Source organism: Xenopus laevis, chromosome 4S, assembly GCF_017654675.1.
Source record: "Xenopus laevis strain J_2021 chromosome 4S, Xenopus_laevis_v10.1, whole genome shotgun sequence".
Lineage (NCBI taxonomy): Eukaryota > Metazoa > Chordata > Amphibia > Anura > Pipidae > Xenopus > Xenopus laevis.
In genome coordinates this window covers 124,227,503-124,254,078 of record NC_054378.1, presented here as the reverse complement: position 1 = coordinate 124,254,078, position 26,576 = coordinate 124,227,503, and the positions used below count along the sequence as shown (strand labels likewise).

At 42.2% G+C, this 26,576-nt stretch overlaps 1 protein-coding gene across 2 annotated transcripts in view; it reads right to left on the bottom strand.

Moving 5' to 3' along the window:
* prickle2.S (prickle planar cell polarity protein 2 S homeolog) overlaps positions 1-26,576 on the bottom strand; it is a 251,230-nt gene that overhangs the window by 122,209 nt on the left and 102,445 nt on the right. The window contains exon 1 of one of the 2 annotated variants that reach the window (XM_041561791.1): positions 23,117-23,361. The exons of the other annotated variant lie outside the window; for it this stretch is intronic. The gene's annotated coding sequence lies outside the window, so the exon portion shown is untranslated. Of the gene's footprint in view, positions 1-23,116; positions 23,362-26,576 lie in introns of those variants that run through there. 2 annotated transcript variants of the gene reach the window in all.

The following is a 26,576-nucleotide window of genomic DNA, read 5'->3' as shown; positions in this document are numbered from 1 at the left end:
AGTATGCTATTGATACAGGTATGGGACCTGTTATCCAGAATGCTTGGGACCTGGGGTTATCTGGATCATGGATTTTTCTGTAATTTGTATTTTCTTAATTTAAATCTACTTGAAAATCACGTAAACATTAAATAAACCCAACAGACTGGTTTTGCTTCCAATAAGGATTAATTATATCTTAGTTGGGATCAAGTACAAGCTACTGTTTTATTATTCCAGAGATAAAGGAAATTATTTTTAAAAATGTTGATTATTTGGATAAAATGTGAGCTATTGGAGATGGCAGGGCCGGAACTAGGGGTAGGCAGAGTTGGCACGTACCTTACCTGCCTTCTACCCCATGTCCTGTCCCCTCTCTCCTAGGCGATTTGCCTTTCAATCTGCCCCAGTCTGCGACGTGACCAGTCAGGTTGCCTAGGGCGCCTGCCCGGTCTGGCCCATCTCTGTGATATTGCCATTCCGTATTTCGGATAATGGGTTTCCAGGTAGCGGATCCCATAACTGTATGTCGCACCACCTGGAGGCTTCTTCAAGGTGATTATAACCCTACAGGTGGAGATAAGTAAGACTAAGGGAAAACCATCTGAATAATCTTAGGCACGATGGAAACCTCAAGTTGAGCTACTAACACCTTTATAGGAGCTAGTGAAAACAATAGGGGAATCATGACCAATAGGCACACCCACACAAAAAATTTTGGAAGACTACACCGTAGAGCACACCTTTCAATACCATGTTTATAACCTGAAATACAAACATATCAGGCCATACCGCAAAGCTGTAGCACATCATTAAAAGCATTTTAAAAGATACAAAAGACACTCGGAATCTGCCCCCAAAGCTGCTCCCTTGAAAATACAGAACAATTAGAATCTTCCTGCACAAAGCAGGGGGGAGAGGGAGAATCAATAATTCTTTGTATTATGTAATTCCTGGGAGATTGTGCTCCTTAACTCCTTGTGCAGCTCTCATCTGCCTTATCATAGTCCATGTGAATACGCTAATCCCAGCACAAGCCTCGAACTGAAGGGAAATGAGTCCATTGCTGGGGCCAACTCTATGATTAAGGTTTATTGATCAGAAGAAGAACAGCAAAGTCCTTTGTACTTGATTAAGCCTGAGTTCTGTTGTGCCTTGTATATATACATAGTGATGAGAAATGATCAATGAGTTGCATCACATCAGGCTCTGCTGATCAGAAACCTAAGGGCAAGGACCTGCTATGCTTTTTGTAGTGAAAACCAAATGTTGTTGGATGACCACAGGTCACTTCCCTTCGAGAGTACAGGGCTATTGTTGGTAAAACCCATTTTCGAAATGTCTATGAAGATTATCCTTTACCTAGGTCATGATACACAGTATCTAGTAAAATTTTATATTTGTTACTATAAAACCTGAACTTTTAGTGGAAAATAAAACTCAAATTTTTCAGGATTTATTAAACCGAGAGGCTGCAAAAAGTCAGATTCCAAAAATCCAACATCTCACACCTGCCAAAGTTTTATATAAGTCAACGGGAGAGGTCCCTATCCTATTTGAAAGTTTCTGTCTGGCTGCGCTGGATTTAGCCCGAAAATCTGACTATTTTGGACTTTTCAGGAAAAATCCTGAAAAAATTGTACAATTCGGGAAAAAAAAACTCAGAAAAAATCGTATGATCTGATTTTTCAGACAATTTTTTCGGGTTTTTCACTGAACCGATTAATTCATGCTTTTTAAATAATAAATAAGGTGAAATCTTGGATTCTAGTTTGGTCAGACTTTTAAATTTAAATACTCAAAAAAATTCGGATTTTGATAAATAAGGCCCTTAGAGATTTTCTTGAAAACGTTTCACCACCCATCCGAGTGGCTTTGAAGCTCTAAATGTCCAGTTGTATTTGACTTATTTCTATTAGATACCCATTGTCTAATCCTCCCGATCGATATCAGGCCAAAAATCAGGCAGATATCGGTCAAGTTCGATTTTTTTAACGATCCAGGACAGCATTGGCTAGTTGATGCGGTCCTGTGAACTGTCGGCGCCCATTCGTAGCATTGTAATCCAATCATGGGGCCCAGGGCCGAACATTCGGATTCACCCGATATCGCCCAGCCGTTAGTGGGCACATCGGGTTTTGATGTACTCGTTTGGCGACCTTGCCAAACGAGCAGATCTTTTAGTGTATGACCACCTTTAGTTGTGGAAAGATTCCCTTGTCTGCTAACCTGGATAAATGGGTAGCTGCATGACTAGCTAAACTAAAGGTGACCATACACGGAGAGATCCGCTCGTTTGGCGATCGGGGGAAGCCTGTCGGAGGGCCCCATACACTCGGTCTGTCGGCAGTTTTTATCGGCCCGTGTATGGCCAACTTTAGGGTAAGGGCACATGCGAAGATTCGGGGAGACATAGTCAACCGGCGGGAGGCAGTTCGGGAAGATTGGTCACCCTGAAGAAGAGGAGATTTGTCGCTGGGCGACTAATCTCCCCGAATCTGAGCGTGTGTCTCTGCCCATAGAGAAATATTTATGGCTGGTTTTAGGACAGAAAAGAGAGGACATGGAACCCTAAGATTCAAAAGGGACATTTACGGGAAAATATTTGATTGTACAGGTATTTGACCTGTTATCCAGAATGCTTGGGACCTGGGGTTTTCTGGATAACGGATCTTTCTGTAATTTGGGTCTTCATGCCTTGTCTACTAGAAAATCAATTAAACATTAAATAAACCCAATAGGCTGGTTTTGCTTCCAATAAGGATTAATTATATCTTAGTTTGGATCAAGTACAAGCTACTGTTTTATTATTACAGAGAAAAAGGAAATCATTTTTAAAAATTTGGATTATTTGGATAAAATGGAATCTATGGGAGACAGCCATTCCGTAATTCGGAGCTTTCTGGATATCGGGTTTCCAGATAAGGGATCCTATACCTGCACTGCATTGGAAATCCATGATTTATATTTCTTAGATAGGGGACCCAGATCTCCTGCGATGTCAAAGGCTTCCTCTTCATCTACTCATGACCTGAAGGCATGAGACTTTTTCAGATGACACGTTCTGTCTGTGTTTCGGAAGTTTGGAAAAGAGGGATTCTCTTTTTGAAGACTTTAGCACCATATTAAATGCTAGCAGCTTTACTAAAAGTGTTAAAATTTAGACAGAGACTGTGAAATGATTTTGTTAATGAGTTTGCAACAAAATGGTATTTGCCAGATGTGATAAGGTTTAATTACAGTGTAAAATTTAAGCACAAAAACTTGTGCAAACATAATGGTGAAGGCGGGGGAGTATTAGGCAAAGTTTTAAAGAATAAAAATACCATACCCCCCCCAATCGACTCCTTTTAGGTTGGACAGTCCCCATTCTTGGACCATATTCTGCCATATAAGAGACAGAAAAATGCTATATTTCTGGTTGCACAAAACAGACTAATTTTAAGTACAAATTCATGAACCTGGAAGAAGTCGGAATACTACTGGGGCCTGGATAGGGCCTCTCTATGGAGATCTGTTCATAATCAATGTAAACCATTCAAACCAGTCTTATTCTGCTGTATCTTATCCTTTGAACAGACCATGGCTGAGGCACCCTCCAGGGACTCCCCAATTTGTAAGAACTTTAGAACTGGAGGAAATACCCTACAAATTGCCTGGAGAGACCTTCACCCAAGTCAGCCAGAATATGGAAACCTCCCTAAAAGCAAACTGTACGTGATCCCAAGTGACACAAGAGTCTATACAGACAGCTATAAATCCATTGCCACCACACACCCAGCCATTTCTAATTATAGGGAAACAAGGCAATTGCCTGGAGCAGAGGAACTGCCACTGTCCGGCTTTCACTAGACTATAATACTTATTAGTGTCAACCCAACATTAAATGAAACTTGTAAAGAAGATTTATGTTCAACTTCTTTAAATGTTATAATAGACTTGTTTACTGTATATACTACTGTCACATTAAAGGTTAAGCTAAAATTTTAAATGTTCATTGGGTTTGTTTGCTCAGCCCAGTACGCATAGCTGCTCCCGCCCACATCCCACTCCCGTCCCCACTCCGCCTCCCCTGCCACATGCTTGCACAGGTGCGGGTGCATCAATTAAAAGAACAAGAAGAAAATCCATGGGAGGGGGATTTGAACACTATAGAATAAGCTGACCCCATGTTCCAGGCCCCCCTCTTTTCCAGCCACCCCTGTGACCGTGGGTCTTCTACACTTTTGCCACTGAATCCACAGGCACCTAAAGGCAGCAGTGCAGCAAATGTAAAAGAAACTTGCAGATAAAATTCCTTGTGCCGTGTGTCTTATATGATGTCCAATTAGATTCTTAGTATCTACCTATAAATCCTGCCATTATGCAAGACAGGATTGTGGTGTTTTGGGCAGAAAGAAGTAGACAAAGTCAAAAGAGTACCAGGAAATAAACACCCCTATGAAAGTATGCATTAGATGTTGAAACATTGTTGCTGGGAGTTGCTTCTATTCAGCCAAAAGACCATTGGTGAGGTTGGACACAGTTGTTTGGAGATCAGGCCTGGGTCACAGTCAGGGTTCCAAATCATGTTCAGTTGGATTGAAGTCAGGTCTCTGTGTGTCCAGTTAGATTCTTCCACTCCAATCACAGAAAACTCAGCATCTCATTCCCAAAACTCAGGGCACTATTATGTAGAAGGTCTGCCCTTTGCTGCTATATCAAACTCTACTCTTCTGGGAAGGTTCCTATTAGATGTTGAAACATTGTTGCTGGGAGTTGCTTCCATTCAGGAACAAGAGCATTAGTGAGGTTGGACACTGTTGATGGGGGATCAGGCCTAGCTCAGAATCAGGGTTCCTAGTCATGTCCAGTTGGGTTGAGGTCAGGTCTCTGTTCACCAGTTAGGTTCTTTCACTCCAATAACAGCAACCTCATTCTGTACAGACCTAATTTTGTGCATGGGGGCATTACTGTGCCGAAACAGGAAACAGTCTTCCCCCCAAAAAAGATCTAAACAGTAAGATGCATAGTCACAAATGTCATCGTACCCTGTAGCCTTGAGGTTTGCTTTCACTGGAACCAGGAAACCACCAACCTTCACATTTGGCATTATGCATTATGCATTATTATTATACATTATGGCATCTGCTAAAGCCAGACTGAAGATGGTGAGATGCCACTAATCCCTCCAGAGGACATTCCTTTTCTTCAGAATCCCTTAGTGAGGCAGTTTGCACCTCTCCAGCTCATGCTTAGCATTGCACATGGTGATGATCGTCTTGCATTCCTATAATCACTCATAAAAACCCCATTCTCCTAGTGTTGTGCAATATATATAATATATTATAACTGCAATTAACATTAAATTACAAACAGATACAGAAAGTAGCTCATTGAATATATGAATGGCATAGCACGAGGTACAAGTTTTTTTTTTACTGCCGAGGTACAAATTTACCCAATGTTGGCAAAACTCTTAACACTTAGCACTTAATTTGTCAATTTACAATTCCATTGACGAAAAAAACGTATAATGAAGCAATGGAATACTTAATGAATCAGATGAAAATTGAGCATAGGACTGGCCAGATATGAGATGACTTTGACGTAGTTGGCCAGCTTAAATATATTGCAATATATGGACAAACAATCCCTGTTTTGTTTAAAGGGTAAGGCATTTTTCAGTAGCAGTATGCACAAAATGTCTCTGTCTTAAAGGGCATGTAAAGGCAAAGAAATAAAATCCCATTTTTACTTTCTTTAATGAAAAATAAACCTATCTCCAATATACTTTAATTAAAAAATGTGTACAGTTTTTATAAGAAACCTGACTGTATGCAGTGAAATTCTCCCTTCATTTACTGCTGTGGATAGGAATTGTCAGACGGTCCCTAAATGCTCTGCAGGGAAACAATCATACTTATGAACAGCAGGGGGAGACCCCGCCTTACTTCCCAGCCATGCAGAACTCAAGCAGCTTTGTTTATGACGATCCCTAAGCAGCCCAGACCACACGGAGCATGTGCAAAGTCTTGTTCATGTTTATGTTTAGTATACAAAATACAGCATTTCTAGCCTGCTTCTATTTTAGACTTTACTTCCCCTTTAAATATATTGATAATGGGTTGAGTGCAGAGGAGTCTTGTATTTGTCTACATTGACAAATAACTTTCAAACCACTGGAAAATGTATATTCAACACATTTTGAGACGTTGCTTAGAATGACATTTTCTTTCATTAGCAAAAAACAGTTTTTAGGCAGTGAACCCCATTCAACCGCCAACAAGTTTATAATCTTCTAATATAAAAAAAGAGGCTGAAAAAATTAACAAGGAATTAATTTCTACAGTATGTTTCTGGAAATTTGGAAAAAATTAACAATGGCATTTATTCAACCACAATTTCTTATTTTAAGCACATTTTGTTTTGAATGAGATTTGCTGCAGGTTAAAAGGAAGCGAGCAACGAAAGGGAGCCTTCTCCTTAATTCCACAGCGGAGTGAATTATAACACGGAGACAGATATTGAGATTTATCTCCTTTTAAGGATGATAAAATATTTACTATTAAAGCCGCAGTCCTGGGACCCCTTTTATAACCAAGGATTTATCAAAGTCAGCACCCAGACTTCAGCCATTTGTAATCACAGATGTGATGTTTTAATGAGAACTGCACTTTTAAACAAATGTTTTTTTTTTTAAATAACTAATAGAAAATGTTAAATTAGAAACTCCAGAAGATTTGCTGAGGTTTGCCAATTCTAGTATAAAATCAGGAGCAAAGACAATACTGGCAGCTTTAAGACAAGAAGCAACAGTGACCATCAATAATGTAATGCTTGGCTTGTTTTCTTTATGAATTGCAGCATTTGAATAAAGCGCTGGAACTAGGGTTAGGTAGCTGATGCACCTGCCAAGACTGCAACTATTTTTGGAAAGGGCAGAGCAATTCCTGCAAATATGTTTATCGGGGTATGCAGAGCAGCATACTATTCCAGCAGCATTATGCCAGGTCCTTATCTCCTCAGCCTTACTGGGTCAACTAGTCTGTATTAACCACTAACTCTTCCAAAAATGGGTAATGGAGTGGAGGGACCTTGAGGTGGGGCAGATGGCCACCTTAGCCTTGGGTACCTAAGCTTCTTGACCTGTCTCTGGTTGGCCTCAATAGACTATATCAATGCTCTCTGCTTTTTCCATGTAGTGGGTCAATTAAAGTATCATCCAGTCAGTTTTTGGAGTTCTTGTTGGCATGCTGGGTGCCATACAAATCTTTTTGAAAGTCACATTTAGCAGTTGGACATCGGTGGGCTGAACTATAAGATATGTGCATGTGAATGACTGGGTATGCTAAAGCTATGTGGCTTGGGTGCCAGCACTCCTTGGATACAGTCTATGATGTGTGATTCTTTTTAAGAGCCACCTTTGGCAGCTAAACCCCTAGGTGGACACCAGTGGGCTAAACTTTAAGTTTTGTAGGAATGTCCAATGGTGGGAGAATACCTGTATTCATCCTTGGGTCTGCAACTTTGAGGGGCCAGAACCAACCAAGAGAATTCAAAATTTCATATGATGTAGCCAATCAGAGGAGTTTTATAGGTCAAGACCAACTTGTAATCGGATAATAATGATTAAGGGACGGTGACTTTACTGTAGTCAATAAGAGCATTAGAATGTCTCCAAGGCAGGGTAAACCTATTCACAATAAGGTCTTTGAAAGTTATAGGTCAAGACCAAACTGTAGTTAGATTTCACAAATGGCTAGACCCACCCTCAGCACAGAGAGCAGCAACAATGGATATAAAATGACCTCAACAAAGTTTATTCACTCAACCTAAAAAATATATTCATGATAACAAAAAACGCAGTTTATTATAAAATGTAAGATTTGTGACCAATCAGAAGTAATGGTTTGATGTTATCTGAACTAATTAAGACAGGTGGTTTAACTAGCCTGGTCTTGGAAAGGAAGAAATAACCGTGTGGAAGAAGGGGTGAATGCTTTTCCACAAAGATAAATATGGTTGGGCTGAACTCCCACCGCAGAATATTGTTTCCAGGAATCCAGCGAGATCATTAAAAAGTACTCATTGGTCATAAGGGAAGCAGAACTGAGGGGGAAGGAGTAAGGAATGCCAGAAAAACAACTCACAGGGACATGTGCTCATAAAGCTACAAGGGAACAGCTAATGCTCTGACATTGTGACTGTGGACGTGGGAGACTGAAAATAACCCAAACAGACTTAGAAAATAAAACATTTCTAATATGTAATATTTCTATATGTATAATAAATGTAATGTTCTGTTGGCAACAGGTTCATCAAGTGCTATGGTTGCCTTCAGCTTGGTTTAACTTTGTGAACATTCAAATGCTCTCATTGGTCTAATCAGGCATGGATTGGTAAAGCTCTTAGTATATTCCAATGGAATCATCGACTACAGGTTGGTGTAGGCCCCTTGAGGGTTCTAATGGTCTAATCAGGCATGGATTGGTAAAGCTCTTAGTATGTTCCAATGGAACCATCGACTACAGGTTGGTCTAGGCCCCTTGAGGGTTCTAATGGTCTAATCAGGCATGGATTGGTAAAGTCCTTAGAATATTCCAATGAAATCACCGATTACAGGTTGGTGTAGGCCCCTTGAGGGTTCTAATGGTCTAATCAGGCATGGATTGGTAAAGCCCTCAGAATATTCCAATGGAATCATTGACTACAGGTTGGTCTAGGCCCCTTGAGGGTTCTAATGGTCTAATCAGGCTTGGATTGGTAAAGCCCTTAGTATATTCCAATGGAATCATCGACTACAGGTTGGTGTAGGCCCCTTGAGGGTTCTAATGGTCTAATCAGGCATGGATTGGTAAAGCTCTTAGTATATTCCAATGGAATCATCGACTACAGGTTGGTGTTGGCCCCTTGAGGGTTCTAATGGTCTAATCAGGCATGGATTGGTAAAGCTCTTAGTATATTCCAATTGAATCATCGACTACAGGTTGGTGTAGGCCCCTTGAGGGTTCTAATGGTCTAATCAGGCATGGATTGGTAAAGCTCTTAGTATATTCCAATGGAACCATCGACTACAGGTTGGTCTAGGCCCCTTGAGGGTTCTAATGGTCTAATCAGGCATGGATTGGTAAAGTCCTTAGAATATTCCAATGGAATCACCGATTACAGGTTGGTGTAGGCCCCTTGAGGGTTCTAATGGTCTAATCAGGCATGGATTGGTAAAGCCCTCAGAATATTCCAATGGAATCATCGACTACAGGTTGGTCTAGGCCCCTTGAGGGTTCTAATGGTCTAATCAGGCTTGGATTGGTAAAGCCCTTAGTATATTCCAATGGAATCATCGACTACAGGTTGGTATAGGCCCCTTGAGGGTTCTAATGGTCTAATCAGGCATGGATTGGTAAAGCTCTTAGTATATTCCAATGGAATCATCGACTACAGGTTGGTGTAGGCCCCTTGAGGGTTCTAATGGTCTAATCAGGCATGGATTGGTAAAGCTCTTAGTATATTCCAATTGAATCATCGACTACAGGTTGGTGTAGGCCCCTTGAGGGTTCTAATGGTCTAATCAGGCATGGATTGGTAAAGCTCTTAGTATATTCCAATGGAATCATCGACTACAGTTTGGTGTAGGCCCCTTGAGGGTTCTAATGGTCTAATCAGGCATGGATTGGTAAAGCTCTTAGTATATTCCAATGGAATCATCGACTACAGGTTGGTGTAGGCCCCTTGAGGGTTCTAATGGTCTAATCGGGAATGGATTGGTAAAGCCCTTAGAATATTCCGATGGAATCACTGACTACAGGTTGGTGTAGGCCAGTAAATGAGAGTACCAATGTTATAACTGGCTAGAACATTGCCCGAACCCTGTGATGGGCTGTAGGTCTGAATGGACACAGGATGGAGTTACCCTTTGAAGGTTCTAATGATCTGATTGGGTAAAGGTTGATCTAGCCCTCTGAACATTCAGATGTTACCATTAGCTATTGGCTGGTCTAGCACAGTGAAGGTTTAATGCTCTCATTTACTGGACATTGGTCTACTCCAATGAATGTTCTTATATATGACTGGTTAAAGGATAGTTTATCCAACCCTATGAGGGTTCTAATGCTCCCATTGGGTACAGATTGGCCTAAATACATTGCTTGGGCCCCTCCACTTTAATCTGTCAAAGCAGAATAAAAAAAAACCTGCATTTTTACTTAAGATAAAAAGTAAACCCATAAAACCAAAAATATTTTTACGACTGGCTTTGTATAAAGTTATATTTCTTTTTTTGTGTACTTTTAACTTGTCTTTCATCCAGAATCCCCATTGCTCATACAAGACTAACCTAAAGGCATGCTGTGATCTCCTGCAAAAGCGATTTAAGCCGGGATAGAACTTCAGCAGCCCTGATGCAAAAGAAAGATGAAAGCTGGTACCAGCTGAGAGAGAGTGATGAGCTGCTGGGTCGTTGTCTCCAGGCTGAAAGTGGATTTTCTTGGGCACTGCTCACCAGCACTCAGAAGCTTAACTTGCATAGTTTAGGGCAGGGGCACATAAAGCTACTGGGGGAGATTAGTCGCTCAGCGACAAACCGCTTCTTCTTCGGACAACTAATCTCCCCAAACGGCTAGAATTGAAATTGCCGTTTCGTTTTCCGAAGTCACTCGTAGTTACCTCGTGAAGCAACTTCGGGCAACTTCAGAAAACTAAGCACTCCGAGTGCCATCCTGCTGGTGATTTAGATTCTAGCCGGCATTTCAGGGAGATTAGTCACGCTTTTATGCGATTCAAATTTTGGTGACCGGGATTTTCGAAACGCTAAATTTCCTTTTCCAGAAGACAACACAACGGCTAACCAGATAGAATGCGAGTGCTTCCAGCTGAACAGAGAGGTACAGGGTTCTGTTGGGAAGAGGGGGCGTAGGTCTGGGCTCAGCTGTTCCACATTAGGCTACTAGTGACCCATAGGAAAGAAAATCAAACACTCAGCTGAAGTCAGTTCCAATTGTGCTTAAATGATTTCCTGCTTTCCAAGTGGCAATCAGATATTATCATTAGACTGGCTGGAGGGCTTTCCCAGGCTATTATCAGCTGTTTCCCCCCAGATCCCACCCAGTGACCGTCGCGCTCACATGGGATTCAACAGACACTAATTCTCCAAACAGGATTGTGCTTAGAAGAAGCCAGTCCTTACACACGGCAGGGAAAACAAAGAGTTAAACCTGGACTTGTGCAAAATTACTTCTACCATAAGTTTTTATATACATAAGAGCTGTGTATTAGTGAACCATGTACCATCAATTACTTTGTCCCTCTGGCAGTAGCTCAGGTCCTTTGGATCGGGTTTCTGGGCGAGCAGGGTCCACCAGGTTTCTCCCCAGTGTATCACCAGCTCAGTCTGACCCTGTATTGGACCCCTTCAGACCAAGTCAGGGCTATCAGAAATCACGGGTCCCGTACAACAAAATTTTCTGGGCCCCCTGGTCCCTGCCCACTGCAGAAATGCCCCAAAGCCCCACCACAACCCCCCAGATCCGGCCCACAAGGTCTGGACTGAGATTGAAAATAGGCCCTGGCATTTCAGGTACACAGAGGCCCAAACAAGCCACACAGCAGCCCAAACAGCCCCCCACCATCCCAATACATAGTGACTGTCTATGGCAATTTACAGCAGCCCCCCTGGCATTTGCCAGAACCCACAGATTGCCAGTCCGAGCCTGCCACCCACCCCACAGTAAAAAGGCCACACTGACAATGCTGAAAACGGTACACCCCCTCGCCCACAAGTTATAAAAAGCCATTGGTGGTCAGGACCCCATTATAAAAAAAATATATTTTCAGGACTTCAACTTTGGGTCTTTTCGTGGCTTTGTTTTCGTTCCCCGCTTCGGGTGTTTTCCGACTAGGATCTTTTCGGGTCTTCGGCTGCGTTCACACCCTCGGGTCTTTGGCGGTTTTAACACTGTCAAAGGGGGCCCGGCTGATTCAAAATGTGCAGCACAGCTGGGCCCCCTTTTAGGCCTGGCCCCAGTACAGATGTACCCCCTGCACCCAGTCAGCACCTTCTCTGTCTATGTACTGGGTCTTCCCAATGGCCTCCCCTCAAAACTGGCCAGAGATCTATCTGGCAAGTTTCAATCACATTGATATAGCCCTACTTCCATTGGTCTGTTATGATCTGATTGTTAGCCTGGGGGCCAAAAGAATGGATCAGCCTGATCTGACCCCAGACATAGACATGTTGACTATAAATATTGCACCCAAAGGCATCGCATCCACTGCCAATGCACCATTCACAAGCATCCCTTGGCATCCCTACTCTAAAAGCATACGCAACATTGGGGCATTTGATACCAACAATAGACAATACATTGTGGTTCTAGCAGGGCCGGGCCAGGCCAGCTGGGCACCCCAGGAATCCCGGCTGACAGCGTCACCCCCTCCCTGCACACATGCATCTGCGCAAACAACTGCACTCATTCTTGTGCTTTGCATACTAGGGGTATGTAGTAGAGAAGGGGCCTGGAGCCCCCCAAGTTTTGCTCCATAGACACATGCCTCTTCTGCTTACCCCTAGTTCCAGCCCTGGGTTCTAGACAATTTACTGCATCAAAGCTGAATAATTAATCTTCTCTGGGAGGCATTTAAAGATTTTCTATCTTTATACCACCACCAGGACTATCAGTGGACTGTGCAAGCTGCGTTTCATTTTAGCAAAGTGCAGAATTCCTGTATTATCTATGGGGAAGAGCTTTATCTCTTGCAAGGGACAAAAATAGGTCTCTCTTTATTGATCTAATTGCTGAACAAGCGCAGTGATGTAAGGCACTTAAAGGGAGCAGGCGGCTATGAGAGCACAGACAAGGGGACATAGAACTGCTGCATTAATCCCCTCCTTTTGTGCATATGAGCTTCCCTAGTCATTCATTCATTGCGAGACAGGATACAAATTGCATAAAGGACACTGAAAATATGCGCTATTATTCTAAGGGGCCGCAACCGGGTTCAGACTGAGGCTCCTTGTCTGAAAGGCAAATTCATTAATTACTGGCACCGAGAGGCCATCAATAGTCCTAGCATGTCAGCTCTTCTGCCAGAACCACTTATTCAACTGGTTATGATGGGAGATGAGTCTGACCTCTGTAATGGCAAATATCTTAATTCTTCTTAAACTATGCACATTACAATCACCAGAGGGTAAGCAAAGAAATTGCCATTAAGCTCTGTCCTACACTGAACAGAAGAAAGACTGGTTGTTTTACATCTGGGAAAGTTGGCCTTTTACAGTCTGCATTAGATCCTAGAAAGTTGATGTCTCAATAATTTCCTACATGACTTTAACTTTAGGGTATGTTTTGTACAGCTTAAGTTCTATACGTTGGGCAACAATGATCATGACTGCTGCCATCTTGTCTTATTATACCTACTATTCCACACTCCCTTCCCAGAGACTATTATCCACTGTTACTATAGGCACCATCTCTCCCTACTATACCTGCTATCCCACAGTCACACTCCCTTCCCAGAGACTATTATCCACTGTTACTATAGGCACCATCTCTCCCTACTATACCTGCTATCCCACAGTCACACTCCCTTCCCAGAGACTATTATCCACTGTTACTATAGACACCATCTCTCCCTACTATACCTGCTATCCCACAGTCACACTCCCTTCCCAGAGACTATTATCCACTGTTACTATAGGCACCATCTCTCCCTACTATACCTGCTATCCCACAGTCACACTCCCTTCACAGAGACTATTATCCACTGTTACTATAGGCACCATCTCTCCCTACTATACCTGCTATCCCACAGTCACACTCCCTTCCCAAAGACTATAATACACTGTTACTATAGGCACCATCTCTCCCTACTATACCTGTTATCCCACAGTCACACTCCCTTCCCAGAGACTATTATCCCACTGTTACTATAGACACCATCTCTCCCTACTATACCTGCTATCCCACAGTCACACTCCCTTCCCAAAGACTATAATACACTGTTACTATAGGCACCATCTCTCCCTACTATACCTGCTATCCCACAGTCACACTCCCTTCCCAAAGACTATAATACACTGTTACTATAGGCACCATCTCTCCCTACTATACCTGCTATCCCACAGTCACACTCCCTTCCCAAAGACTATAATACACTGTTACTATAGGCATCATCTCTCCCTACTATACCTGTTATCCCACAGTCACACTCCCTTCCCAGAGACTATTATCCACTGTTACTATAGACACCATCTCTCCCTACTATACCTGCTATCCCACAGTCACACTCCCTTCCCAGAGACTATTATCCACTGTTACTATAGGCACCATCTCTCCCTACTATACCTGCTATCCCACAGTCACACTCCCTTCCCAGAGACTATTATCCCACTGTTACTATAGGCACCATCTCTCCCTACTATACCTGCTATCCCACAGTCACACTCCCTTCCCAGAGACTATTATCCACTGTTACTATAGGCACCATCTCTCCCTACTATACCTGCTATCCCACAGTCACTGTCCCTTCCCAGAGACTATTATCCACTGTTACTATAGGCACCATCTCTCCCTACTATACCTGCTATCCCACAGTCACACTCCCTTCCCAGAGACTATTATCCCACTGTTACTATAGACACCATCTCTCACTACTATACCTGCTATCCCACAGTCACACTCCCTTCCCAGAGACTATTATCCCACTGTTACTATAGGCACCATCTCTCCCTACTATACCTGCTATCCCACAGTCACACTCCCTTCCCAGAGACTATTATCCACTGTTACTATAGGCACCATCTCTCCCTACTATACCTGCTATCCCACAGTCACACTCCCTTCCCAGAGACTATTATCCACTGTTACTATAGGCACCATCTCTCCCTACTATACCTGCTATCCCACAGTCACACTCCCTTCCCAGAGACTATTATCCACTGTTACTATAGGCACCATCTCTCCCTACTATACCTGCTATCCCACAGTCACTGTCCCTTCCCAGAGACTATTATCTCACACACAATCCATTTCACTATAACTTAATGGATTCAGTGCACATTAGATGCTAGTGATCGAGTCTGCAAATCTCTAAAGTAAATTCAGCATATAAATTCAGAATATTTATTAGGGAATTTAATCTTTTGCTTACATAGAGACAAATGTAAAAGGTTATATTTTGCCCTTATAAGTAAAGGCAAATCTGTGTAAGGATGTGTTTATACCTGGAAATGGTAGAACAAACATGTAGTTACAGCATTACAGAGCCAGTTGTGTGGATTATTCCTTAAGACTCTTAGATTTATGTTCCTTTTAACCCTCCCCTTGCTAAATATATATATCTTTGTGCCAGAAGTATAACATTGCTGCAGAAGGTGTAGAATGTGCAGTCCTTTTTCTTGCACCCAGACAAACTAAAAAACTGAAAGGGGGGATTGAATGTCTAAAAATAATGTAACTGATTTTAAATCAGATCTGCTAAATCCATAAAAATTGCATGTGATGTGGTACTTCTATGGGAGCAAACTGCTGTTTCTCATTGAAACATGACGGCAGATATACACGTGTATAACCACCAGGCACCCAATTGTACTGGATAAAAAGTAATATTGCAGCACATCAGATGGGATTTTATAGCATCCCCGAATATCTCGTGCCATTGAGGGCAGCTGCATGATGAGATTTTGTGACACAGATAAATTTATCCGACCAAAAGTTTTTCCGTACAGCTCAGCCCCTGCAGCCGGAGCAAGGAAAGAATTTGGCAAATGCTGTGATGTGACAGATACCTCAACAAGTCCATATTTGTATGGAACGGCCGTTGGTCTGCAGGGTAGAAAAAAGAATCGCCTTCAACAGGAGTTTTCTTGTCTTGTTCAATGCGGCGCACCAGCTGGGGCTGATTCAGAAAAACATTCATTTCTGGGTAATATCTGGCCGGCTGGAAATGTAGTCACCTCTGTGATCTCACCACAAAAATGTAAAGAAACTGATTCACATTTTAGAGCCTTTCGGTTCACGAAGGACACAAGAGTCGGGGAAGGTTAAAATCAAGGGGGGAGGCTGTCGTTCCGTAAAGGGAAGTTTGTCAATGTTTTTACTGCTGTACAAATTATAGAAAATGTTTTTTGTGTATCCTGGGCAGGCGTGGGGCCAAAATATCACTTCCAAGTAGGGATGCACTGAATCCACTATTTTGGATTAGGCCGAAACCCTGAATCCTTTGCGAAAGATTCGGCCGAATACCGAACCGAATCCAAATCCTAATTTGCATATGCAAATTAGGGGTTGGAAGGGGAAACATTTTTTACTTCCTTGTTTTGTGACAAAAAGTCACGCGATTTCCCTTCCCACCGCTAATTTGCATATGCAAATTAGGATTCGGTTCGGCCGAATCGGAATCCTGCTGAAAAAGGCTGAATACCGAACCGAATCCCGAACCGAATCCTGGATTCGGTGCATCCCTACTTCCAAGTATCTCAAACATAAACCTTCTGGAAGATTACATAGCTTGGTGACTTCACAGGACGTTGCACATAAATGGGCATCTTTCATAGAGGGTTTAGCCTCCTTAACTTCAGATCAGAGCAATACCGACACATAATGTTTGGGGCTTATTTATTGGCTGGGATGTTGGGAAGTGGATTCACTGGTATTCCGGGTGCCCTCTTGTGTTTAATTAGGCAAGTCTAAAGCTGGCCACAGACGCAAAGATCCGATCGTACGAATCAATGTACGATCGGACTTTCCCATCTCCCGACCTGCCACTCACCATTCAGATCAAAGTTTTACAATTGCGACCAAATAAAGTAGTTAAAGAACAGATCAGACGATGTTCTGCCCCTGACAGCAAAGCTAAGGGCCGCCACTGAAAATCGTACGATCGGCAATACACTCAGAGATATTACCCGCAGCCGACAGAAGTTTTTTAACCTGTCTGATTGACCAAACGACCGATCCCCGTCGGACGAAAAATGTCGGGACTCTCCACACACGTTCCGAAAATCGGACGAATCGTCGATTCGTAACGATGAGATCTTTGCGTTTATGGACAGCTTTACACTCCAGTAGCCTCCATAGTAACCCAAGTTGGCAATGTCGAACTTTAAGTCTTCCGAAGCTGAAAAATCCCATCTGTGAGCATCCACTAAGGCATAGGCAGTTTGGGATTCTGGGAAAGGTACAGGATAGATAATACATGGACACCAGATAGACTATTCAAAGTAGAGAACTCACCAATTTGATACAGTGGTCCAGGAGCTACAGCGCCAGACCCTCAGCTGCAGGCAGACAAAACATATGTGAAAAAAGAGTATCACAACCCTGAGCTTTGAGGTGCTACATCAGGGGCATAACTACAGAAGAAGCAGACCCTGCGGCTGCAGGGGGTCCCCAAAAATTATAAAATTTCAATAAATATTGGTAAAACAACTTCTAGACATTTTGGGGGCCTGAAAAATAATCTGTGGGACCAAGCAATATCTACAGGCCCGAATTTGTGGTGAGGCCATAAAGGCCGGGCCTAGGGCGGCAAATTTTCAGGGGCAGCATTGTTGCTTACCACTGGGGAGTCACAACTCCCCAGCGAGCAGCCGCATGTGCTCGCGCACGCTCACACTAGTATCGAGGCAGGCGCTAGAATCTTTCAGCCTAGGGGTGCCAGGCACGGAAATCCGGCCCTGAATATATAATTACACCACTGTGCTACATAATGTCCAAAGAATCCCAGTATTTAGGGAAAATATAATATATAAGTTTAGGTACAAAAAAAGAAGGACTGTAAAGAAAACGGGAAATTACTCATAAAGGGGTCTAACTACTGCGAATAAAGTTTTTGAAACACACTTTATTTATTCAAACTTTAAAACACACACGTTTAAAATAATACTGACATGTCAGCCATGAATAAGGTGAAAAACACTCCAATTATTTGCCTAAAAATAGGTTGGATCTATATCCCATCTAATAGAGTAACCAGTACTGATATGCGAATTAGAAATGATTCCCAAACCTCATGTGCAAATAAGCAATTAATAAAAAGCTCACCATGTTTGCCCAAGTAAATCATGCGGCATAGTTTAAGCAAGTCATTATTAAGCCAAGTTGGCTACCTACTAAATAACCGCTAGGCACAGCACAAACCCTGGGTCCTTATCTGATCAATGCTGTACAAGTCTGCCCCAATGAGCTTCTTCAAGCTTCTTCCCCCTTGAAGATGAATAATAAGAATTGTGGTATCATAAAAAAATCCCAAGGGAACCCCAATAATTGACCACTCAGTGTTATGCTGCAGCTTACAAAGAGCATACAGGCCTCTTGGGTGGACCAAAGGAATAAATGCAACATAAAAAGGAAAACGTTAAGTAGTTCCTTCAAACAAGTCATCAAAATGAACATCCCTTAGTATTTTGTTTCAATCTAGTGAGCGGTGATTGCAGTCGCTGTACAATCCGTGCCAGATGTGTGAGCGTCCCTACAACTGCAGAGGAGCAAAAACCAGATGGAACAGTGTGTTAAGTAAACAGCCTCCAGCAAATGACCCCGAACCGCTAACGTACGATAGGAAGCGAATCTCTTCTAGAACGTTCCAGTTTGTTATTGCAATAAAGTGCTTAACGAAAGTGCTAATCATTAAACGTGCACAGAGACAAGATGGAGCAGAACAGACGTGAAATTGGTAGGGCCCTGTTTATTGCCCTTTATTTCTGTGCTTGGCAGATGTTTATGCCATGATGTGAGGTGAGGCCATTGGCACAACAGCTGCCAGAAGGGAAGCAAATAGCCTAATGAAGGAAACGTTAAAGGGATCCCGTCATCGGAAAACATGTTTTTTTCAAAACGCATCAGTTAATAGTTCTACTCCAGCAGAATTCTGCACTGAAATCCATTTCTCAAAAGAGCAAACAAATTTTTTTTATATTCAATTTTGAAATCTGACATGGGGCTAGACATTTTGTCAATTTCCCAGCTGCCCTGGTCATGTGACTTGTGCCTGCACTTTAGGAGAGAAATGCTTTCTGGCAGGCTGCTGTTTTTCCTTCTCAATGTAACTGAATGTGTCTCAGTGGGACATGGGTTTTACTATTGAGTGTTGTTCTTAGATCTACCAGGCAGCTGTTATCTTGTGTTAGGGAGCTGTTATCTGGTTACCTTCCCATTGTTCTTTTGTTTGGCTGCTGGGGGGGGAAAAGGGAGGGGGTGATATCACTTCAACTTGCAGTACAACAGTAAAGAGTGATTGAAGTTTATCAGAGCACAAGTCACATGACTTGGGGCAGCTGGGAAATTGACAATATGTCTAGCACCAGATTGAATATAAAAAAATATGTTTGCTCTTTTGAGAAATGGATTTCAGTGTAGAATTCTGCTGGAGCAGCACTATTAACTGATTCATTTTGAAAAAATGTTTTTTTCCCATGACAGTATCCCTTTAAATGTAAGAGGGAACTTCCTGTAATGGCCCTTAAGTTCGTCTCTCCTGACACGTTTTGCGCCATTTGGCCAATCATTAGAGGAGACCTGTGATGAATAACTTTATTCCCTGCAAGAGAGGAGACCTTCTCTGATGAGACCATGGAGCAGTAAGACACACCTATGTCATTTGGTGTATGGTATGTTTATATGTGGGACTGCTTTGCGTTGTATTTATCTGTGATGTATTTGGTGCCTTAGCAGTGATCCATATATAATATAGATAGATATTTGTAAAAATGGATGCTGCCTGACTGCCCTCACATATAAATAAAGATATTACATGTAGTGATGGGCGAATTTATTTCCGCATTTCGCCACCGGCGAATAAATTCCCAAAAAGCCGTGAAAATTCATTGGCGACATTTAATAGGCGCCCATTGATTTTAATGCACATCACAATTGTCGCCGACGTTGGAATTGTCACCTGCGTCAAAATAATTTTGACGCGTCGTCTTAATTCGCGTTTCAATTATTTTTCACTGTTTCACGAATTTTGTAGGAAATTTGCGAATTTTGCAAGAAATTCACAATTTTTTCAGAAAAGAGAAACGGGAGAAATTCGCCCATCACTGATTATATGCAATAACATTATTAAGGCACTGTGAGCCCACACATATCATATTACTGAAATGCTACGGATTTGGCGCTATATTGGCCAAGGTCATGTCACTCACCAAGAGGATTACACTGAATTGTTAGACATTCACACTTCAACGCAAATCCATGCCCACTCTTTTCTACCAACTCTGTCTCCTACCCTCCCATAATCTCCACTTCTTCCCATACCTCTATGCCTTCAACCCTTCTTGCCAACCATTCCCATGTCTCCATGCCCTCTTCATCTGCTGTTCACTCTGCTTTACATATCTGTAACATCTTCATCCCTCTCCAGTTATTCTAATTTCTCCATGTCCTCTTTAACTTCTCCCACTTCTTCCCTTATCTCCATACCCTCTTCACTACTTCTCCAACCCTTCCCATGTCTCCATGACCTCTTCCCTCCTTCCTATATCTCTAAACCCTTTTTGTCTTCTCTTCAATCCTTCTCATATCTCCATGCCCTCTTCACCTCTTATCCAATCCTTCCCATATTCCCATTTATCAATGACATCTTCACTCCTCTGCATTCCTTCCTGTATCTCCACGCCCTTCTCATCTCCTCTCCAATCCTTCCCATATCTCTATACCCTCTTTACCTCCTCTCTACTCCTTCCCCTCTTCCCATACCCTCTTTGCCTCCTTTTCCACTCCTCCCCATGTCTCCATGCCCTCTTTACTTTCTTTTTCACTCCTTCCAATATCCCTGTGCGCTTTTCACCTCCTCTCCAATCCTTCTTATGCCTTCATGCCTGATCCTCCTTTCTCTTTCCCCAATCTCTATGCTCAAATGTACTGCAATTGTAGTAGAATTTGCTGTTAGCTAAAATTCTAAACCATGAAGAATTCTCTTCTCATTTGCAGTTAGAGATCAGGCATATGGAGCCCTAAAGAAAGACCTGAGGTCTAAGCTTACAGCAATGTCCAACTACATGCATCCTTCCTGGCAGTGTTTGGCTCTTGGTGGGATGCTGGGAGTTGCAGATTAACAACAGCTGGGCCACAGATTAAACATAATCTTAATTTATTGTCATTAACTATTTATGAGAGTTTTTAATTTATCAGTCTTAAGAAAACATTTTTGAATGAATATGCATAAATTAGCATTTTTAATGTATATGGTCAAAACTAGGGATGCATCGAATCCAGTATTCGGTTTGTGATTCGGCCTTTTTCAGCAGGATTCAGATTTGCATATGCAAATTAGGATTCGGATGCGGTTAGGTATTCAACCAAATTTCTCGCAAAGGATTCAGGGGTTCGGCCGAATCCAAAATAGTGGATTTGGTGCATCCCTAGTCAAAACTACATAAAATTTTTTGATTAACTGCTATAATCACAATATATTGTCAATTGCTTGGAATATGTTTATATATTTATTGGGTACTTGCTGTGAATTATGAAATTTGAACCTCAAGTTGCGTTTGATTATGTCACAATAATCATACATGGGTCAGTGTGCAACAGGGAGTAAGCAGTACCCACATGATTAACAAGAACTTGTGTGATCATCACAACTACCCTGAGGAAGCGGTCAAGGGAGACTGCAAAACGCGTCAGATATTGGAGAAGTTTGATTTATTCACCGATCACAGACTCAACAGGAGAAGCTTTCCTGGTCCCAGAGAAGTCCGGACTTTAATATCACTTTGGGTACTATGTGCTTTATGATCTGGCTATTCTTGTGAGTAAAAAATCACTTGTTTTCATTTCTAACATTTATTAAAGCAATATTGTACAATATTTTGCTTTATATCTTTATTATTCTACTTGCTGGATGACTGGAGGGAACTTATAAGGCGAAGGTCCAACATTATTATATGCATCAAAAATCCGACAAATCTTGTGAGTATATACCCGAAAGGGGGAATCGTAAAGAATATCACAGTGACGGATCTTGTGCAATATAGCTCTCCAGATAGTGGTGTGGCGCAGTATTGGTATAAAATAATTATACGTCTTTCTTTTATATCTAATTTTTCTATATCTAATTTTCTATCACAGGTTAAACCTCCATGATCCCTCATTTCCACTAGTGATGGCCGAATAAATTCGACCAGCGCGAATTAGTAGCGAATTTCCGCTTTTCAATGTCAGCGAATAAATTTTCGTGAAAAAATTAGGGATGCGCGTCTGAAAAGTCACTCGTGTCAAAATTGCAAAAAAACGCTATTCAGACGCCCATTGACTTTTAACGCCGGCACTTACACTATAGCAGCTAATCTATTGGCAATAAAATGCCTCCATAGCTTTCCTTCTCCTTTAATTTGTTGGCGACAATGTAGCAGAAGCCAGCAGATGAAGAGACCCCGAATAGAACCGACTTCTGCTACATTGATTCAGAAATCACACACAAAAAATAGAAACAAATACTGCTTTCAATAGCAATAACATTTACCTATAACTTTAAAACCACTATGCAATGAACATACTGTATATGGGAAAGTTGCTTTGCATCACAACACTGAATCTTAATCAGTAGAGTCAGGCCAGGGATACAATGTATCATCTACTGGAAACTAAAGATTACAGAGTAACAATGTAACATCTCTGAAGAGCTCCTCCCACTAACGGTCTCCAGCTATTGACTGCTTCCTTGCACAACTGACACCAAAACCATCTCCCAGACGGACGGACAGGAGACTCACAGCTGAAAGCTTCTGCTCTACAGTTAAAAATAACGTTATTGAAAGCAGCTGGGAAGAGGTTTATGCTTCGTATTTTGTCATCTCGCACACATTCCAGAAACAGCTGAGAGACCTGACGTTCCACTGCGAAAGAGGGAGATTTAGGGGGGAAAGGGGGTTCATCTGTCCCCTCCCTGTAGTAGTAGGGTCTAAGACATTTTGCTGGGATAAATAAGAAAGGGGATTTTAACACTCCCCCCCCCCCCAGTAGTGTTTGAAATATGAGACCGGTTTGAGACTTAATAAATAAACGGCCAATCTGTATTTTGTGCAATGTGGAGACTGCATTAAGGGCCGCTACAGTAAATTTATTGCTCCCAAATACTGTTATGGCTCTGGGGAGAGCAGGAGATATACAAAGGAACAGGCTTAAAACAGATTAGGTATAAAACGGTTACTTACCCCGGCTAGGAAAATGAGTCGCTCAGATTTAGCAGGAATTTGCACATTATCTTTGCCTACAAGAGGATGCCCAGCGAATGGGGAAAAATAAGGGGGTCGGGGGGGGGGTCGTATTCCTCAATCTCTAAAAGTGTTGTGTCTGCAGCAAAGAGTAAAAGGCCTGTTGGGGCCCTATGGGGGACTCAGCAAGAGGTGGAGAAGTATTCCTGCCCAGGCTAAAATACTGCCATTTGGAACAGATTCCCTTTCTGGAGGCTTTTAGTGAAGGAGAACGTCAGTTAGGTCATTAGTGAGCAGGAAAAAAAAAACCCTCCAGCATCCCGCCCACATCTGCCTGAGCCAATAGGTAAAAATCATAAAGCCATAATCCATTAGCCGGCTCCCACAATCTAGCCACAATTAACCCTTGGGTGAGTGGAGTATAATGGGAAGACATAAATGCGGATAAAAGTCAATAAAAACAGCTGTCTTTTTGTTCATGATTCACAGATGTGCCGAAAGAATTCTGCAGAAAGAGGAAATTTCATTTAGATCTTTGCAAGATGCCATTGATAGCTTTGTCACCTGCAGGTAGTTGCAATACCACTTTTGACCAGCAAACACTTTCTATAGACTACAATAGAACAGCGCCACCTCTCGCCTGCAGCTCTATCAAGTAGGAAATGTCCAGGGACTAACGCATTTATCAGAAAAGTCAGAATCCTTTTTTAATAGCATATATTTTCCCTTTAAACAGAAAATGTCATGCAGTAATGCACATACATTAAAGAATAGGGCATTGCATGTAGCTTAATGGTAGAGGCACGCACCGCAACTTGATGCTTTATAAATAAGTATAACTACTAACAGTAATGTGAATTAGTGCTTTACAATTGTTCTTTATTTTTTATTATTTGTGGTTATTTTGCTTTTTATTTAGCAGTTCTCCAGTTTGCAGATTGAGCAATCTGGTTGCTAGGGTCCAAATTACCTTAGCAACCATGCATTGATTCGAATGAGAGACTGGAATGGGTCTAGGAGAGGCCTGAATAGAAAGATGAGTAATTAAATTAGTAGTAACAATAAATTTGTAACCTTAGAGAGCATTTGTTTTTTAGATGGGGTCAGTGACCCCCATCTGAAAGTTGGAAAGCCTCAGAAGAAGGCAAATAAATAAATAAATAATACAGACCAATTGAAAAGTTGCTTATTATATAACATACTAAGGGGCTGATTCACTAAAGGTCGATAGAGTGAGTGTTATTTATAGCATGGTGCAAAAATTAGAATTAACGATTGATTGTGCGTTATTTTGTGCGATATTTTAGGGCATTTGATATTGCCACATGTTATTAGTGCAATTTATAGCACCTAAGACATTCGGGTTGCCACTGGCAGAGTAGAAGTCTGTTTTTACAGTATTCTAGTCATTCCTTTCTCTGGGAAACTTAATATAATTCCATGACACAGAACGTAGTGCATTTTGGACCTGCCCAAGGAATCATGAAAACGTATTATTGGCTGTAGGTAAATCTCCAGTTCCACATAAAGGTCTTTAATTTCTGCCCTACATCTCCTCACTTACATCTTCCTCTATTAATCCATCTGATGTTGTTTAGTAACGCCTACTCCTGGGAGATTTTATATTTCACAGTGATTATCGCACTATTTTATGCTTTTATCGCTTAAAAGATGTTATTGAATAATGCGTTAGGATTAATTCTATTCTATAAGTATCACAATGCGATTAGAATACCGCTGTGCAGAAATGTAGAATTAACGCTTGCGATATGTCTATTAGCGCATGCGAAAATACTTTGATGAATCGTTCCTTAAATAATGTGTCTAAAATAATGCACAAAACAGTGCGTTAAGGAATAACGACCTTTAGTGAACACAATCTAGAAGTTAACACAAAGGTGAACTACCCCTTTAAGTTGCACACTTTTTGGGTAGCTGGTTTGAGTGTAGGTGTGAATTGCACCAATTCCAGCATGGTTATTGTCGCCCTATTATCATGTGATTCATTAGGTCGGCAGGCGCCCTAGGCAACCCAGTTAGACACGTCGTGTCCCACCCAATGTGCACATGAGCGAATAGGTGTTTGAACGATCGCACACGAAGAACAGCAAAACGGAGACAGGGGACAGGGGTAGGTGGCAGAGAAGGTAAATGCCCGGCGCCCCTATCCCCCAGCTTTGCACCCTAGCCTCTACTGCCTAACGCTAGTTCCAGCCCTGGGTGCAAGCAGTAGCATAACTATGAGCAATTGTATAACTAGAGTGCACTGGGCCCATCTGCCAAAAAATCTTTAGAGGGGCCGCCCACTTCCGTCCCACCTCTGCCGCCCACTCCCCGCCTCCACCCAGCCCACTCTCCACCCCAACTCCGCCCATTCTAGTCCAACTTGCATCCCCCTTCCTCGCCGTAGATAAGAGAGCGGCTGGGGAGGAGGTTTTTTTAAACTAACTATAGAGGAAGCAGATCCCACAATCTGGGCCCCCCTGCGACTGCGGGGTCTGCTTCCTCTATAGTTATACCACTGACTAAAAGACCAGAAGTCTGGGTGCAAAATTTGCTCCAGGGCCTGCTACCTTAGGAAATACATCCCACATACTCTTTAGCCTCCATGTTGCACCCACTGCACCCACCACCAGTTACGTCGTTAGATGCAAGTCAGTTGCATGTCTAGCTGCAACCCCAGCAGTATTGCGCCTCATGTAGCAGTTATGGGTGGAACGATCATACAGAAAACACTGTGACTAACGGGGAGTGACCCGGGGAACAGGGGAGCCAAGACCAGGGGGCAAATTTACTAAAGGGCGAAGTGGCCGTCGCTGGCAAATTTTTTTTTTAGGGTGGGCTCATGTCTAGGACATTAGAGGATCTCTTTTGTCTTTATTTTGCTTCATTGGACACGTGAAATAATAAGCGGCCACTTCAAGCATTTGCATCTGCGAAACTTCACCAGCGTTTGGTTGGCGAGACGCATCTTCGGGTTTTGATGAATTAGCGTATGGTAATGAATTTGCGCTTGGCGAAGTGGCACAAAGTGTGGCAAAGCCTTTGCAGGCGAAAATTAGCCCTTTAGTGAATGTCTCTTGTATAGTCGACCCCATTCCCAGCCTGTTTTGCCACTTTAAATTCAGCACCCACTGCAAACAAGTGAGCAAGCAGGTTTCAGGGGTGAAGCAGTGTAGGGACTTGCGCATACTGGGCTACAGGATAAGTAAACCTTAAAAATAAGTGAATGCAAAATCTATGAGGCAGCTATTCTAAGCACTTTTACAATGGACATTCATTGTTTGTTTATTTTTAATTCCAAGGTATTAAGGGATACATGTACTGTTACTATGAATGAATTTTGTTCCAACAGCGCCATCTGCTGGTCAGTTTCCAACCAGTCTGACCAGCAAGTAGTCAAGGAAATTGTCAGGAGAGAGAGAGAGAGAAAGAGGCTCTTCTTCTACTTCTACATCAA